The sequence below is a fragment of the Amblyomma maculatum genome, chromosome 8 (assembly GCF_055883805.1).
Source record: "Amblyomma maculatum isolate TAMU_Amacu chromosome 8, ASM5588380v1, whole genome shotgun sequence".
Taxonomy (NCBI): Eukaryota; Metazoa; Arthropoda; class Arachnida; order Ixodida; family Ixodidae; genus Amblyomma; species Amblyomma maculatum.
The window spans coordinates 120917220-120935078 of record NC_139351.1 but is presented as its reverse complement, the minus strand read 5'-3'; the positions used below and the strand labels follow the sequence as shown (position 1 = coordinate 120935078).

At 44.3% G+C, this 17859-nt stretch overlaps 1 long non-coding RNA gene across 1 annotated transcript; it reads right to left on the bottom strand.

Moving 5' to 3' along the window:
- Positions 1–13247: 13247 nt before the first annotated feature.
- Positions 13248–17618, bottom strand: LOC146182364 (uncharacterized). Its single transcript, XR_014700347.1, has 2 exons — positions 17403–17618; positions 13248–13930 (listed from the first exon to the last, which is right to left on the bottom strand). It is a non-coding gene; the product is annotated as an uncharacterized LOC146182364 (long non-coding RNA).
- Between the last annotated feature and the right edge of the window lie 241 nt (positions 17619–17859).

Genomic DNA, 17859 nt, shown 5'->3' with positions numbered 1-17859 from the left:
GTATTTTAATTGGCTCATGTGCGTCATGTACAGAAGGTGTGATCAGAAATTGTCATCGAAAAACGTCCTTCATACTGGAACTTGCGTGTGAAGAGCTCTGGCAGGTGCGTGCTCTGTTGCCGCGTTGCAGAGAGGAGGAAAGGAGGCATCCTGGCTGTGCAAACCGCCGCGGAGAGGTGACAAAGAGGCTAATGGCAACCCCATGCATACTCGGGCCACTTATGCGCTTATACACAGGACCTCGGAGGATGGGCGTGTGGTATTCGATCTGTCATTTGACGTGTGTAACTAGAAGGCTGCATTCCCTGCACCGTACCTATTAGTCACATATTCTAATTCTGGTGCCGGGTTGTGTTCGCCTTAGCGATCTTAGAGCTCTTAAGCACTTCCTACATTCTTTTTTTTTTTTTTTGTAGGTTGCAGCAAAGTTCTTTAAACACTTCATTTATAAAATAGCAAGGTGCATGTATGCGGTCAAGGATCCACAAGGGAAGCTGCAGACGGGAGCTGTTGACGCTACCATGCTATACTCTTAAAGACAGATCTCAAGTGTCTCCTAAATTTTTATAAAAAAACGAACATCCGCACAGTGTTTGCTGGAGATGCTTACAACCCTGCTGTCCTGTCCGAAGACAGGGGTACATGCATTACTGCCCGCCATATGCAAGGCCAGCCACAATTAAACATTCGTTACCAGAGTAACATGATTGCCTGGCTTTTTTGTGTGTTCACTTCCTTAGCATACTGTAGCATAGTCATAGTAGTGTGCACCTTTCCAATAAGTGGTCACGGGGTGTCACCATATTACCTGCTGGACTGCTTTGTGCATTTGGTGCTAGCACAGTGGAAGCAGAGCCAGTTTGCAGCAGTCCAGAGAGGAGGAGCGAACAATATGGTGGCACCGAGTAACACTTATTGGAAAGGTGTATATAGACTGCTTGTTCCTGCAAGATGCGAGTTAAACCGCTCTCATACGAACAGTTGCGATCCTCATTGAACTGGATCTACATTCAACTCATTGTAGATTGAGGTTGTCACACGGCAACTGTCAAGTGCAGTTGAGCTCGAGCCTGCTTGACTCAAGGTTGCTTCCTCAATCGCTCTCGATATTTCAAGCACACTCAAAAGCGGTTATTGACACCCTCGTCATCAATGAGCTCTAAAACTTGAAAACGAATAAATGCAATAGAACTGCACATAATAACACATAAATGTATTAAAAGGCATGATAGAACATTCGCAGAACGGCTAATTTTATAATATTGACACCGTAGTCTACTGCCAGTGGAAGCTAAGGTGGCGTTCTCTTCGACTGCGTCAGTGTGGAAACTGTGGAGCGGAAGAGAAACTGCACTGTAGCACTTGACCGCTGGGAAGATAGGTTAGATGACCTGAGGCGCCCAAAGCGGAATGCTGCTGTGTACACTGAAATCGTGCAATCATTACCCCAATCTTAAATTTCCTTTTGAGACTCATTGCGACTGACAGCAGACGACGGACCACGTAGGAAATTTGTCAATGCTGGCTGAAAATGCCCGTGTAGCACCGGATGCTTCAATCCTTCTTGAAAGCCTGAATGCAGATTGAGTTCAATGAGGATCGGAAGTGTTTGTGTGACAGAGGAATTAGTGTAGTGCAGCAAAAGCTTCGTGTTAGCTGGTGTGCACAAGTTGGGTGGCCGAGCTGTGTTAAATGGTTTTACAATGCATATTTAGAAAACAAAACAGGGCACCCCGAACGGTTTATTCAACTTCTCAGATTATTTGGCATTACACACATTGTCTTGAAAGTAGTCCACAATATGGCCAGCACAACTTATGTCCTTGCTTATTTCAGATTGTTCATTTAAGAGAGCTAACATATTCAAGGGCTACTGACCAGGCTGACATTTTAACCAAGCCCGATAAGGCGTTGGACATGGTCTCTGCGAAATACTGCAGCGATGCACACACTGGAAAGCAACAAAATGCAAACCAAAACTCTCATGGTCCTTTTAAAACAGCCAAACCTCCTCATCCTTTGCGCTGGCCATCAAACTTTGTCGATGAGGTACCAACAGATACTGCATCCATTGGTTTCTCTCTGACTGATGGGCGAGGGGTGTCACTTGGTCTGCTGATGTCACGCACTTTTTTGTCTTGCATTTCGTTTTCACTCATGCATACACTCACACAAGAAAGAATGCTTTTAGTTTCTTGCCCTTGTCTATGCATGCTTCAGCGTGTTCTGTGCACTGTGCTATTCATACACCAACGGCTGGACTCAAGTGGCAGCGGCGCGCACTTTCATACAGCCTGCGCATTCGCTGCAGATATAATGGCAGCTCTTCTAGGCAAGCAGTGCTCTCTTCCCCATGAAGTTAGTGCAGGATTTACCCAACCCTGGCCACTCGCTTCTGTGGCGGCGCCCGGTGTGCACCTGCGTTCGCGCCTTCAAGCGTTCAAGTGTTCAGTTTACGGAGTGAGCGAAATACTTAGAGAAATTATGTAGTCTCAGTTTTGTGTGCGCAAAAGCGGTGCAGTGTAGGCTCAGGCAACAGTATTATTTAGCACATTTTGATCGTAGTAATACTTACTTTGTCTTATTTCTTACAGTGCGCAACATGTGCTAATTACCATCTGAATACAACAGTGATTTGGGTTATCAGTCTGCAGTAAGGCAAGTAGCAGCATACTATTGTAAGGTCAGTCCCATTATGCTGCACAAAAGCTGATTTTTTTCTTCCTGCTGTAACTTTGTTTCCTTCATGATATGAGGGGAACTGTCAAAAATGCATTGACATGGCTACAGAAGCACAGAATTTATCACATGAACATTTTTGGCCTCTCTGGCCTGTTCTGCCAGGCCTGTTAAAATTAGTGGCCGAGCAAGGAGGAGTACCTGTTTTGCCTACATGCATTGTTTCAAATGATATGCCAGTGTGACGGCATCTTTTCGCTTTTGGGCACATTTCTGTCTGCTTCTGCACATGTACCAAAAGTTCGGGCGCCTTCACGTGTCTGCAAGTCAGGCTGGTCGTTGACCTGTTTTAAGTTGTTAGTGCAAATTAAAAAAAAAAGGTAACCTGCTCTTATTGCACTTTTTGTGCACTTTGAACAGCGCATTCACTGTAACTGCTTTTCCTGTTCTGAGGTGTGCGCAACATCACCTCGAAATAACAGGAGACATTCATCACCATCCTCATATAAGGATAGTAGGAAAGCCTTCCGACCCTTGTCTTTGCCTGCCACCTATGTTGCTAAGCTCTGCGGCTAGTTTGTAACGAAGCTAACTTCATGACAATAGTTGAGCTTCTCGGCCGCAGTGTGCTTTTGGTATTTCCTTCGGTCCGGACCCATACGTATGCTTTCTGCCACGCATTTGAACTTTATTTCCTCTGAACGACGTGCCCACGCCTGCAAGTTTGAAAAACTTGCGGTGTTTCCTTTCATCAATTTCCGAGTGATGGAGAACTCTGTTCCAATAATTTAGCTATATTTTATGCGAGTTTTTCCCTGGTTTTGGCTCTTCGGCAAGATGCTGATACACAGCCAGAGCCTGTAAGGATGGCTCACGGCCGGCACACCTATCATCTATAACTCTCGGTACAGCGGCAAAAATCACTGCAGGTCGCTCTGAACGCTCAAGTTCATGACATCTCGTTGGCAAGAATCACAACCGGGTGAAAGTGCAGGCTTGCAGCCGCAGGCTTGGCCAGCCTCCGCTTTTTTTTTTTTTTCCAGCTTGTTTCACACCAAATGACGGCATCACTGAGTAGACGCGTCAATGCCACACAGTGCCACGATTTCGCAGCTGTAGCAGACAGGAAGCACCCTCCATGCATAGGTCGTAAAGAGCGCACCGTCGCCACTCGAATCCAGCCATGGTACACCATGCATAACCATGAATACAGAAAACACAGAACATCCATACATGCACGGGCTTGGTTTCCTAAGAAAGGCCAGACGCCCCGCACCTATGCTTCGGCCACCCATTGAGCTCAGCCTCTCCCACTCCTCCTCCTTATTGGCATTGTAGCTGGATGAGCCGAAGGTCACTGGTGGTGCTTGGGTAGCAGAAAGCAAGAAAAAAAAAAGCTGCGGCGGTAGCTTTTTGATGGAAGGCAAAAGGCAAGGCACCCGTGTTTGTGCAATGTCAGTGCACCTTAAAGAAAGAACTCCAGGTGGTCGGAATCGTTGGGGACCTTCACTATGGCATCTTTCATACCTGAGTCGTTTTTGGACGTTAAACCCCACAAACCAACCAGCAAGAAAAAAAAAATAATGCCTGTAAAAGTCGGGGCCATAATGACTGCATTTGATGCGTTCTCGTAGCTGTTTTTACCCAGCACAGGGCAAGCCAGCGTTTTCATTTTGTTGACCAAACCAACATGGCGGGCATAGTTTCTCAAAGCACTAAGAGATGGCGCTCCACATTTCACGTATTTAGGGAGCCTACATGTACCAGCCCTACGCATATTCTCTTGTGGAGGCTAGTCAACCAGGGAGGAGGGAGAGACTCTTTGGTGATGGAAGGGAAGGAGAGAAACATACCGGTTTTGATGGTTGTAGCTCTGTTATTAACGAGTCTGCTGCAAAAGTATTTTTGGCCATCGCGCATTCTGAAGGTGCTGCCTCATAGACAGCAGGTTTGAACACATTTTCGAATCTGGGGTGGTTCATAAACAAGTTCAGTTTATGGAATCGCACTTTAAAACGAAAGGAATGATTGAAGCAGGAGAAATGATAGCACCTTAAAATAGAAACAAAAGGTGGATGGGTTTTAAGATGCTTTGCAGCTGTTTTCCACTTGCCCAAAGGCAGTGCAGAGTTTTGGCCGGTGTGCAATGAGCAGTTGGGCGCATGGTTTCGCTGATGGCATGGCAGCTGCGTACTGGTTGGTGACATTTTATACACAAGGTCTTGTAGACTTTGTGTCTAGTTGGAAAAAAAGAGGATTGTAGCAAATGAGCATTTATGCTGAAATAATTTTGTGAGTATCTTCAAAGAGCAGCCTTTTTTAAAAAAGGCTGCTTTCCATGAAAACATGGCATTAGATTTTTGCTTTTCTAGATGGGGTTTTAAATTTTGTTTTGATGGTTTCTTGCTATCTTTTGCTTGTTCTTCACGACAAATGTATTTACTTCATAGCTTGCAATAAAATGCTTCCATTGCAAATAAGCATTCCTTGTGTGTCGTGCTCTTTGGTCTCATTATTAGCCATGACAATCGGAAAACATTTTGGAGAACAGCATTGCATCATGTCTACATTATATTCCTGTAGAAAAAGAGAACGGGCATTGCAGTTGATGTCGATGAGACTGAAATCGACATTTGTTTCAGCTAAACTGTTTCCTCGATTTCGAATCTGGTTTGGGCTATTGCATGTCTAAGGCCCCAGCCAAATATTGCCCACTGCCTCAATAACAGCACATGCTCAAGGACCTAAAGAAACTACAAGATGAAAGTTTATTTTTCAACCCTTTGTGATGAGAGCAACTTTACAACAGGTAGAGGTATTGACATGGCACACAGGGATCGGGAATGCCAAAACCTAATGCGGTCTATGAAAGACGGCAAGCATGGGAAAGAGCTAATTAATTTTGACTGCTTGGTGTCCTTTTTATATGCACTGACATTGTGTAGCCCACAGGTGTCATTACATCTTGCCTCTGCCAAAATGTAGCCATGTATTTAATCTTAAAACCTTAGGATTAGCAGTTGAATGCATAGCCACAAAGTCACTGCTGCACATAGGTAGGAAGGTTTCGGACGTAGGAAGGGAGTAATGTTTTTAAGCCAGGTAGTCACTCTGAATCTGAACCATGAGAAACATTTCCCCAAGAGCAAAAAGAGGTGAAAGTAAATTTGGAAGGTGCTGTACATATAATGTAATAAAAGGCAGCTTGCTATCATGTGATCATTTGAAAGGCTGAAAAGTGGATATTAAAGCATTAGTTTAAAATACCTAAGCAAAGGACAGTGCAGCAGGTTATAGAAAGTAAAATAATTTGGAAAACCTTCACAAACACAGATGTGGATTAAAGTACAGTTTCAAGGTAATCATAACAAGGAAGTAGTAATCGGCTATTATTGAAATGAGCAGGCCCTATTTGCCCTGGACAGGTGGCGTCCTTGGTCCAAAAAGGTGAGGGCATAAGCAGGTCCTCATCTGATGGTTTGTGTGGGTGGTACTTCTATGCTGCCGCAACACCATACCATATGACACAGAGTGCTGGGCATCTTGCAGCAGAGTACTGCAGTTGAGATTGCAGCACATGGTGCACATCTTTGAGTATGAAGATGCAGAAAACTGAAAAGAAGCATTAGAGTGGGACATGTAATCCAGGAAATAGGGCTTTTCAGCTAATCGATTAGGTTTCGAGGGAGTGAAACAAGCAAGGGATACCAGACACTGGGATGAAGAGATAATGTCGGCAAATGAGCCAAGGTTGGCGGCTGCAGCTAACGCTTGAAGCAGCGATGATTGCAGACCATTAATTCCCTTCAGCATACCTAATGCAGGCAGTGATGATGAATCAAAACTCTGTTGCCAATTTATGAAATGTGGGAAGCCACTTAGCCACTTGATTTTTCTTCCAAGTTTTTTGTTATGAATGGACAGAGTGAAAATGCGCGAAGGAAATAAATGCCAGACTAGGAATAAGTGTAGTCCTTCATTGAAAGGCTCTAGTGTCGCATTGCTGAACTGTGGTTTAAAAGTTACTTGTGGCGAGATAAATGAGTCATACAGCCTCTGGGAGGCTTGCAGAGAGAGCTGAACTGAGAAGAGAGAACTCGAGAGAACAGCAGAGACTTGTGCGAGCACCGTACAACCAGCCGGTTCAAATGGCGCGCCGTTGCAACGGTTGAGTGACAGCGCTGCAGGTGGCGAAAACGTCCAATACCAACAAAAATTAATTCAGTAAAAGGAAACCTTTAGATAATTAAAATTCGCACTTGTAGTTTATGGGTCACCACCTCCTTTGTTTAACTGAAACTGTATAGTTTCATTTGCAACAATTTCAGATACGATGGTGCGTGCGCCATTATCATCATCATCGACCCCTCCGCTAAATTATTTGAGTTGCGGCGCGTTACATGAAACGTTTTAAAAAAATGTTTGACGCGTTATTGACTCTGGTTATTCTCCTTCCAGTGCTTTACGGAGCCTGTGTTGCGCTTTATCTATTTGTTGCTAATGCCAACGAACCATAAAATGGCTGTGTTCTGTGTTTATACAGCACAGGCGACGCACTTCGCACGGTGAGCATCACTTTGGTAAGTCGAATAGAAAGCCAGCTGATTGCTCTTTGGAAGGAAATGAGTTAATATATTGATTTGTGGAACATTAACGTACTCGAGTGCCATGTTGGTAAGCATGGTGCCTGCGCTAGAACCGCGATTCTTCCGCGAATCGCTGTGTGAAATTAGCTGGGAACGATTTGTTTCGGGACGTTTAACTGTGAACATTGCAGCAAGGTTACTTTCTTGCTGCACTTGAGGTTGTCTGAGAGAAGTTCTGCTTGCCTGCGCAGAACTAAATAAAGCGCTCCGTTGAAAGTGTTTAGGCATTGTGACTACAGAGACATCGAAGGCTTACGTTTGTGTCAGAAATGCTTTGAATTAATTTTTAGTGTTATTGTGAGGCATGTAGCTTTCCCTAGCAGTCGTAAGATCATCGAGGCCAACGTCAGTTTTGCACTTGCATCGGACGCGCCTTTTCAGCACATGCTGCATGTATGCGCCTGTTATTGCTTTTATGTATGATGACTGTGGTAATAGTTTGCAGACTAGCTGAATATAGAACTGTGTTTCAAGTGTGTTGACCCCTTCTTAATAGTGTGTAATGTTGATTTACTAGAAATTAAGCTTCACTTTTTTTTGGCAAATGATAAGGGCCTGACACGCTGTCCGTCAGTCCCGAGACGAGTGGTACGCTGTACAGCAAAGTAAATGTACTGCATTACCGAACGGGGTCACGTACTCGTTAGCTATGATTTTTATTTTTATAACTGTAGTGCACAACGTAGATGTAATGTGCGATCGCTTGGTTCTTTCCTAGTGTATTCTTGTAAAACAAATAAACTGGTCAGAACAGCATAGAGATGTGGCTTTAGGGAATGCATCAAAACGCTTGCCAAATGGCTTGCCTCTGTTCTCATTCTTGCTCAGATCCAAAGGCAGTACATTTCATTTATCAACTTAATTTTTTTGTAAGTTCAGTGTTTGACTTTACAGTAGTTGTCTGCATGTTAGGTAATCTGCCCAAGTATAGATGACTTGCAGCACTGTCACGTTGTTGGTGGACCAGAGCCATGAACGAACCCTGTTTGCCTGCCTAGCCTGCTACTAGCTACCTGCCCCATGGAAAATACCTATACCTGATTTACTATCATGGAGTATGTGCGACAGCCACCTGATAGCTCGCAGCTGCAGCCATGTTTTTATGTTCTACACCTGTGCACTGCAGTGTAACGCTCTATCACGCATTTTAAAAAGGACAGTATTTAATGGCTACATTTTCATCTACAATAATCTGTCACCGTTCCATCCACCAAGGCTGCACAACATTCATAGGTGCCCTAGTAAGGCTCAGAGGAGTTTTGAAAATTCTTGTGCAGTATTGTTGAATTATTACTTACAAAATATTGTCCAGTGAACCAGTTTTAACTGTGAATGTATTTATTTTTTCTAAATTACTACCCACGCAATGTTGTTATTACGGCATTGTGAATGCACAAGATTGTTAGTCTGCTAGAGTTTCCAGTTTGTACAACCCATAGCCATTTAAACAAGAATTGCAATGGTGGCGCTGAATGGCAGCACTTATCTGCGAGATGGCTGATGCATTGTGAGGGCACCAGACATTCCCCTCATCATCTGCGGCGACTGTCATCGATACTACGAAATCACAGTGGTTGCCAGTGTTCAGGTGCGAACTGCTCGGGGTCGCAGTCGTCAACAATTTCAAGCCACTACAAAAAGTGTTAATTGCATTGATTACATCTTTGCATGACAGCCGATGTAACCAGCATGAACTATGTCTTACTACAGGTACCATATGCTGTTACTTGCTGTACTGTACGACAGCACAGAGCACATGTGTGATTAGTGGGGTAAATAAAATAAATAAATACTGTCTCCACTGGGAATCGAACCTTCATCCCTTGTATTCCTCACATGCTGTACTTTGTTTATGGCAATAGAACATGAGTCAGCAGAGATGCATTCTTGCAGTGGAATTATCTAGGCATAGCACTGCTAATTTTTGTTCTAATGTGGCACCTTTTATGGAGTTCACCGATGTTTTATTTTTTGCATCGTTCATATAATAAACACATAAAAACCCTGCAGCACTAAGAAAATTTGCCCGTAGCATTCAACTCGTGCTACAGTATGTGCAGTAAAGCTACCTTTGTTTTTGTGTGCAAAATGAAATTTTTTACGAAAGATTTACATTTTGCATGTTGATTTGATCAGAATATATTGGTTTTGAACAAGATTGGAAGAGGCTTTTCAATACCCGAGCTGTTTCATGTGCATGGTTGTTAACTACCATGCTGAACTTTGTAGTCAAGTACAATATGTGCATAGTGCCTATATGCATACAATATATGCATAGAGGCAGGTAGAGTGATTGTTTAGGTGTACTGTAATTATCAGGCTGTGCTAGTATCGTTACAGCTATGATATAAAAATTCGCATCAGGTTTGTAGAACTTGTATTGTGAACAGTGGTTATATGGTGTCTGTGTATTTTATTTTAGCATAGCAGTGATATTGGTGCAAGTTCTGTCAAGTTTTGTTTTGTTTTGATTTTAACTTTGCTTATTGCCACTTGTGGACAGCCTTATCACACAGCGCTATTCAGGTTCTACTAGTGTCGAAGATCATTGATTTCACCTTTTTAATAGACACTGAGGGTTCACTGGCACATACGCTATCAAATTTTTTTGTTTCAACTGCTTCAATTGTTTTCCTTCCCAGTGGTGTTGTACATTTTCACAAAAATTTGCTTTCAAAGTGAAGTTGTCGACTTTCTTCCAAGTTGTGTGATATGCTGTGAAAAATGGCATGCGTGTCATGAAACTTGTTCCAGATTTTTTTGATCGCATTCTGCATGTACGAGTTTTTTCAACCTTCTATGAATGCTTTGTCTCAAAAATATTAAGTATTCAGGCTAACGTAGGATTAGGTTGCATTCTGGGTTCTGTTGTGCCGGGTAGCAGCTCAGCAGTCAGATTCTTTTACTGGACTTGCCTGAGAGTACGAGTTGTGTGAAGCCTGCACACAGGCCCATATCATGCCATTTGACGCAATTTTTACGCTTGACCGCCATCAGTTCAGAAAAGGACTGTATTGGGCTACTACGACAAACATTACCTCAGCTTGTCTTAGGCGGAAAAAAAAAAGTTTGTGCCATGGTCGCCATCTTGCATGTTCTCATACACTTAAATTTCAAATTTGTAAAATTTGCTGTTCTCATCGTAGTTGTTCCAACAATATCCCAAGTTTTCCAGAAGTAAAGGAACCCAAGAAAATTGTTTTGGAGATTAGAGAATATAAGCCATGCCAGAATAAAATTCTTAAATTTAGAAAATTTGCTTTTTGCAGCATTTACAGCTGTAAAATACAGAGTAAGGTGGTTCTAGTAAACGTATGACCTGTATTAAGAAAAAAGTACCACTCCGTGGCATTTATTTTGGGAAGTTAAATCACAGCACTCAGTTCCTTGCTCGCATACAGCCGCCCAAATCTTCAACTAGACTGCTCAACGGCCACTTTCAACAGTGATGCTGTTTAAGCTGGAGGTTGTTTCATCTATTGTGCGCAGCTTAATGTGTTCGCAGTAATGTCACTATGACCGGATGTGACATCATCATGACGTCACATCCAGTCATGTCTAATAACCAGAACTGAGGTCACCACATGACATCATGTCCGGTCATGACCGATGACTTCACCGTGCGATTCACGCATATATGAAGCTAACCTTGCCAGGCATCCAGTCTCCCCAGTACTATTCACAGCTTGCTTAGAGGAAGTATTCAGAGACTTGGAATGGGAGCAGTGAGGGATAAGGGTAGATGGAGAATACCTCAGTAATCTGCGATTTGCTGATGACATTGCCTTGCTAAGCAACTCGGGGGATGAACTGCAAATAATGATTGATGACCTAGACAGGAAAAGTAGAAAGGTAGGCTTGAAAATCAATATGCAGAAGACTAAGGTAATGTTCAACAGCCTCGGGAAGGAACAGCAGTTTACATTAGGTAGCGAAATACTGGAAGTAGTAGGCGAATATGTCTACTTAGGACAGGTAGTAACCGCAGATCCGGACTATGAAAAGGAAATAACAAGAAGAATAAGATTGGGATGGAGCGCATTTGGCAAGCACTCGCAGATTATGACTAGCAGCTTACCGGTATCGCTCAAGAGGAAAGTATACAACAGTTGCATCTTACCATTACTCGCCTATGGGGCTGAAACGTGGAGGCTAACCAAGAGAGTTCTACTTAAGTTGAGGACAACCCAGAGAGCTATGGAACGAAAAATGGTAGAAGTAACATTAAGAGACAGGAAGCGTGCACAGTGGGTCAGAGAAATAACTCAAGTTACCGACATTCTAGTGGAAATTAAGAAGAAGAAATGGACATGGGCCGGACATGTAGTGCGAAGAGAGGATAACCAATGGTCACTGAGGGTAACAAACTGGATTCCAAGGGAAGGAAAGCGTAGCAGGGGGCGGCAGAAAGTTAGATGGGCGGATTAAGAAGTTCGCAGGGGTGAAGCGGATGCAACTAGCACAGAACCGGGTTAAGTGGAGAAATATGGGAGAGGCCTTCGCCCTGCAATGGGTATAGTCAGGCTGATGATGATGAATCCCACAGACTTTCGGTAGAAGCAATGTTAGGTAACCCAAGGGCCGCCTTATACGCCAGCCTAATCATAGCGTCCACCTTGTTTTCCTCCGTCACGTCCATATTCATACAAGGCGTCGCATAGACTGTTCTACTGATCACGAATGCCTGTACCAAATGACTTGACTCCTTTTCCTGCAATCCTCTCTTTAGATTGGAGGTTCTTTCAGTGAGCCTCATGGCAGCATTTACCGTATTCTTTAGCTTTCCTAAGGCCTCGTTATTTTTCCTGTTAGTCTGCAAATACATGTCCTGTTGTAGCGTATCCTCCTCCTCCAATTGTCTGTCTCTACCCCTGGTGACACAGAGTAACATCGCACCAAGTGGTGACACACAAGCGATCTGTATCTGAAGAATGGTGGCACCTTAGATAGAGAAATGTTCGTGTCAGGCCGCACAACAAAAAACACTGAAATTGTGTGATTCAGCAACTTCAGCTACAGATTTTTTTTTATCGCACTAGCAGCAAAGAAGCCAGAAGAGTCTGTCAGAAGAAGCTCCGATTTCAGCTTTTAGCGATTCAGGTACTACAACCACCTGTAATGCCAACTAGTGGCCAAAGGTGCACATAGTTTCCGTACCCACTTGCTTTTGAGTATGTACACATGATCGCTGCATGTTCTCAGTTTTATCTCTGTTTAGGAGGGTTTCCACAATCGTTAGCAGCGATCTGCTGACACTGGCACACAAGCGTGTAGTTTTCACGTAGATAGGAACCTAGTGTATACTTGAGTGAAGGCTCTCCAGCTTATGATACAAACTATTTGTAAAAATAAAAATAAATATGATTGTGCAGGGATTTTGGGGAAACCAACAGGTTGCTTGTTTTGACGGATGTTTGGAAGAAATGACTAAGTGAAATGCTTAAGTTCATAGGCCTCTTGTTTGTCCAACACGGGCATTGTGAAACTTCACTGGCTGAAGCTGCACTGGAATGAGGACATCTACAGTGGTTTGCCTCCACCAGGAACAATGCTGTGAATCTGCTTCATAGCAGTGCTGGTGCTTCTCAAAGTGGCAGTCCTGTACAATGTAGACCAGCTGCCACAAGTAATGCACCGGTACATCAATCAAGTGCGAAGCCCTCACAGCCACATTAGGCAGTATTTGCATGTAGCTTCCCGAGAAGAGTTCAATAAACAGATATTTAACCTTCGTGGCACACCAGCTCAAATTTTGTCACCCTCTGCAAAATGTGCCAACCATAAACCACAAAACGTTGACAAATGCACGAAATGAGTTGTGCTATGAGCAAAAGAAGACCGGGCTTAAAAATAATGTTTCTAGCAATTTGGCAAAGTTACGAGAATGGCAAGCCTTCACAATGAACCACGTAACACATTGGTTCCTGGTATTTGGCTTCACTACATTTTATTGGTGTAGTCGGGAGAATAGGAATTTCCAACTCGCAACAACCACCCCATCTTGATACATCAAGGCAACTGCTGCAGACATACAACAGATCCGAAGGCATGTCGCCTAGCACACATTACAATAGATGCTGTCAAGAGAGTGCAAGAAGTGGCCGATTCCATGCCAAGTTACTTAAGACAATGCCATGTTTCGGACACCATCACATACAGTGAACTTTTGCTCAGATAAACACAGCTGTGTTACCCCCGCAAGGGTCAAGTGTTGTTGTATATGACAAACTCTTTAATCCATGCCAGGCCTGTTCACATATCAATCTGTTGCTTTAATTCTAAAGGCTGAAAACTAGAGAGGCAAAAAATTGCAGTCACATTTGTGCTTCTCCACCTCCCGCCACTGCAAATCATGCGTCCAAAATCACTCTGAATGCTTTCCAAATAATAACATATCAGCAAATGCAAGGGTGACAATATTCCACAACAAGATTAAATACATTGCAAGCAAGATATTTTAAACTTAACTAGGAGCACGCTCTAAACCAGTAGGAGTGAGAGTGTCCATTTGGTCACACCAGTTACAGCTCACTGCACTACCGAGGTAGCGGCGGAATCCAACTGGTGGAGGAAACTCGTACGTCGGCCCCGAGTATTCCTTGCCTCTGTAAATGTAAATAAATGAGAGTAATACAGCAATTACATTTAGTTTGCATAAATTCAGCAAACTCACTCACAGTAGAATTTGATTTGAGTAAAGCAAATGAGAGTGCCTGCCGCAGAAGGAAAAAGGCAATAACGAGACTGGCAGTCAATGCTAGCACAAATACAAATATTTAGCACACTTGCAAAACACTGAAATAGCAAACAAAGAGACTAAGTTAAATCACGTGTGCAGTAAGTGCGGAATATGCTGCGGCTTGCATGGAATTGTAATCAAGAGTGCTTATAGCAGCAACTGCCAAGCTCTTTGACAGGATTACGAGGTACAGTCTTTGTCAAAAGTGTAGAGCCCAGGGGGTCTGCTTCTGGGCCAGTTCCTGCGGCTTGTAATGAATTTCCGGTATTCCAACTTTGTTGATGGCAAGAAGATTTTTTGTCCTGCCCCCTTCAGTGGCCTCAACTAATTCTACATCAGTGCCACTATTCGGCTCAGAAGCGGACCCCCCGGGCTCTACACTTTTGACAAAGGCTGTACATGCAACGGTGCCTCACTCTCCTCAACAAAACGTACCACCTCAGGTTAATTATTGCTTTGTTTTCAAATAAGTTGTCAATGGCCTTGACAGCAGCTTGAAGCCAAGCACTGCCCACTATTTATGGAGGCATTGTTTCTGCTATCATTCCCAGTTTTCTCAAAGTGATGACGCTGTTGGAGCCAACGTTTTTAGATTCCTTTCAGTTTGCAAGCTCCCCCGAGTCACTCCCGAGAAAGCGGCTCCCGTCCGTTTCCACTCGCCACGCGGCGCTGCTGTCGCTGTCGGCCCGAAACCGCTCGCACTCTGTGTTGGTGTGGTGGCAGCCTTCGCCGGTTCTCATCCGCGATAAAACTGGGAACGGACACGTAGAGCTCAAATTTGCTGGGCTTTTGGAGCTGTCACGTTAAAACTTCAGTCTCATGGTTAAAAAAACTGTTTCGCCTGATGCCTGTTTGAAAAAAAAAAAAAGATCGTTTATTTGCCTCGCGCTTTATCGCATCGCATTTGCGACGTTTATCCTAGACATTTTAGTATTTGTTGGAGTAAAGCTATCAATAGTTATTCGGGAGAATGCACGACACATTAAGAAATGAGAACCAGCGATGTTCCGTTTCTAGATCGCATTCACGAAATTCCGCGCTGTTACCAACAGAGCACCGCACATACGAGCAGCGTTTTCACGTTTTTTACAATGCCAATTTCACTGGACACAAGTATTAAATGCAGACACACTTAGCCGGATACACGGAGGGAATAGCTGCAGAAGACGAGCTTTTTATTTGCAATGATCGCACAGCCGGGAGCAGCGTTTTGCACTTTAATTTTTAGAATAATAATTTCAGTGAGCATAGGCAAGCATTAAATGCAGGCACACTGAGTTGGAAGCACAGAGAGAATGGCTACAGAAGGCAAGCTTTTTTATTTGCAATGGCAACCTTTTCTCTGTTTTCCAGCCGGGGATTCTGGTCTCGCATAGAAGTGCATGCGTGTAACTATGACGAAATGCAGAACCTGGCATGTAAAAGTGGCCTTATGTTCTGCACAACCAAGCCGGGCAAGGTTTTGGAATTCCAGCTCATCAAGCACATCCCAAAAAAATGTCCCCAAAAACTGGACCTCCTTTCAAGGAAACCGAAACTGCTTTGTTCACAATATTAGTAAACTCTAGCATCTTTTTTGTGGGATGCTTTAGGCATCCTTGCTTGAAGCTTTTGTACACTGTAAGGTATGAGTCTTTGCCAACAACTGGCACATGAGAGCTGATATCTTCCATGCAGGAAGTGCAAGTTGAGGTTTTGGAGAATTTGTGGACCACATAGCCTGAAAAATAGTACAGTATGCTTTCATCGACTTCTCCTTTCGAGTAAATGTGGTCACTGTCACTGTGATCGGGCGTGTCAACTTCAGAAGTTAAGTCGAGCATCCTCGACTCAATCAGTTCACGCAGGTGAGCTTGCTTGCATCGGTGTCACCATTAATCTGGTGCACAAAATGTTTTAGTACATCCTCGTCGTGGAAGTGTACGTCACATACAACGCAAGAGCTCGAAAGCTGTCTGTCCAGTCGGGGAATCATGCGCTGCCATTCTAGGAAATGTACAGGGTCACTGGGCGGCCGAAAAAAATGTCTTTTCCCGGTAGCAGGTGTTTGGGAGTCATAACCGCTTTTGCAGCCGGGCACGAAGCAACGTGACATGTTCGCTACTCACTTCGTAGACATAAGCTAGCGGCAATAATCACGGCACCACACACCACAAACACGCACACGTGCAAAACCACTGCGAGCGCAGGTACAAAGGGCCGCGCCAGTCGGGCAAATCAACGTTTTGGGGCAAACAGCGTGGCGAACGCCACCGCGCGGCAGGAAACGGAAAGGCGACACTCCCCGCGCCGCAGCTTTCAAACTGAAAGGGATCTAAAAACGTTGGTTGGAGCAAGCAAAAGATATATATTAGGGAACTCTGCGGTATCGACATGCATCTGAAGTGTTAAATCTATATAAATAAGCTCAGCGAGTTCTACCAATGCAGTTATTTTCGTAGTAAAAGGGCAGATACTCTCATGGGCAAGAACCTATGATAGCCGAAAAGTCACCCTCATTGCTGCATGCACCGATGTGAGTACTCGACAGTGGAACGTGTGAGCATACAAGCACAATAAATTCGTGCGGGTATACGCCCGTATCTTGTAGCAATTTTATGCTGAGCAGTAGGCTCGTTTCACTCCGGGGCTCATTTCGCACTGGGCCAGTTTACATTTACACTATCTCTCAGCTAGCCAGCAACTCCCCTTCTTTAGCACTTCGTCGACACTGTAAAGAAGCTGACCTCTTGCACTGCAGCACCACGTATGGGCCGCATAGATAAACACCTTACGACAGTTTTTTGACACAAGCACGACCGTTTCTATGGGCCCAGCCACTCTATCTGCTGAAGCTGCGAGGAAGGCAATAAAACCTCCTGATCATAAACCAGCGCGTTCACGCTGGCGCACCACACCAAAATGCCTGCTACTGCCCAAACAAACTAGACCACAAACGAAGAATTTCAAAAAAAAAAAAAAAAAAGCAAATTACAAACTTTCGTGAATCTCGACTCACAAATAGTTTCACATCATCTGTAAGTCGCCGCGTACGTCCCAATACCCCAGTGCACCCCGAAGACAACAGCAACCGGCGAACGATCGGTGCACAGCAGCAGGTATGCAACGGTTGTTTCAAGCGCGAAGAAACGGGATCGACGCATTTATGCAGTCTCCACATGCCTTCGCCCGGAGACTGTCGCGTGATTACGCCGCGTCAGTAATTGTGACTACCGCATAGCTGCACTGCCGTGTAAAAACTCGTTAAAAAAACTGCAAGACTGTAGCAGAACGCCGACAAATGCTTTACCTAGAGCTCGCGGGCATGTACGAAACACCATCATTCGCGTACGACTCACCGTAGTCGGAGGCTGCAGACAGGCCAGCGACAGGACCGAAGGCTACGCTGTTGAATTTAGGGCAACAATCCACAAACTGAATCAGATTTTCACCGAATTTGCATCTATCGGGATGATGCGCCGTAAACTACAACAAGCCGATGCATGAAAAGCGACCTAGGGCTCGCAAGGCGCGAGCACCCGTTACCCGAAAAGCGCGCCAGCTTTTGCTCGGGTGCTGTGGCTCGAAACGGGGTAATTGGCATCTGGGTTTGAGGCTTATTTCCAGAAAAAAGCAAATACTAAAAGTTGTTTGACGTCACATCCGTCGAGAAAATCAACGCATCCTCCTTTCCACTTTGTTTCTGGGCGCGCATGCGCAGTTCACGGAGCCGGCTCTCTGCAAGTTCAGGTCTTCGTAACGCATACGGACATGGCCCATCCGCCTTGCATGGCCTGCATGTTCATTTCATAATGC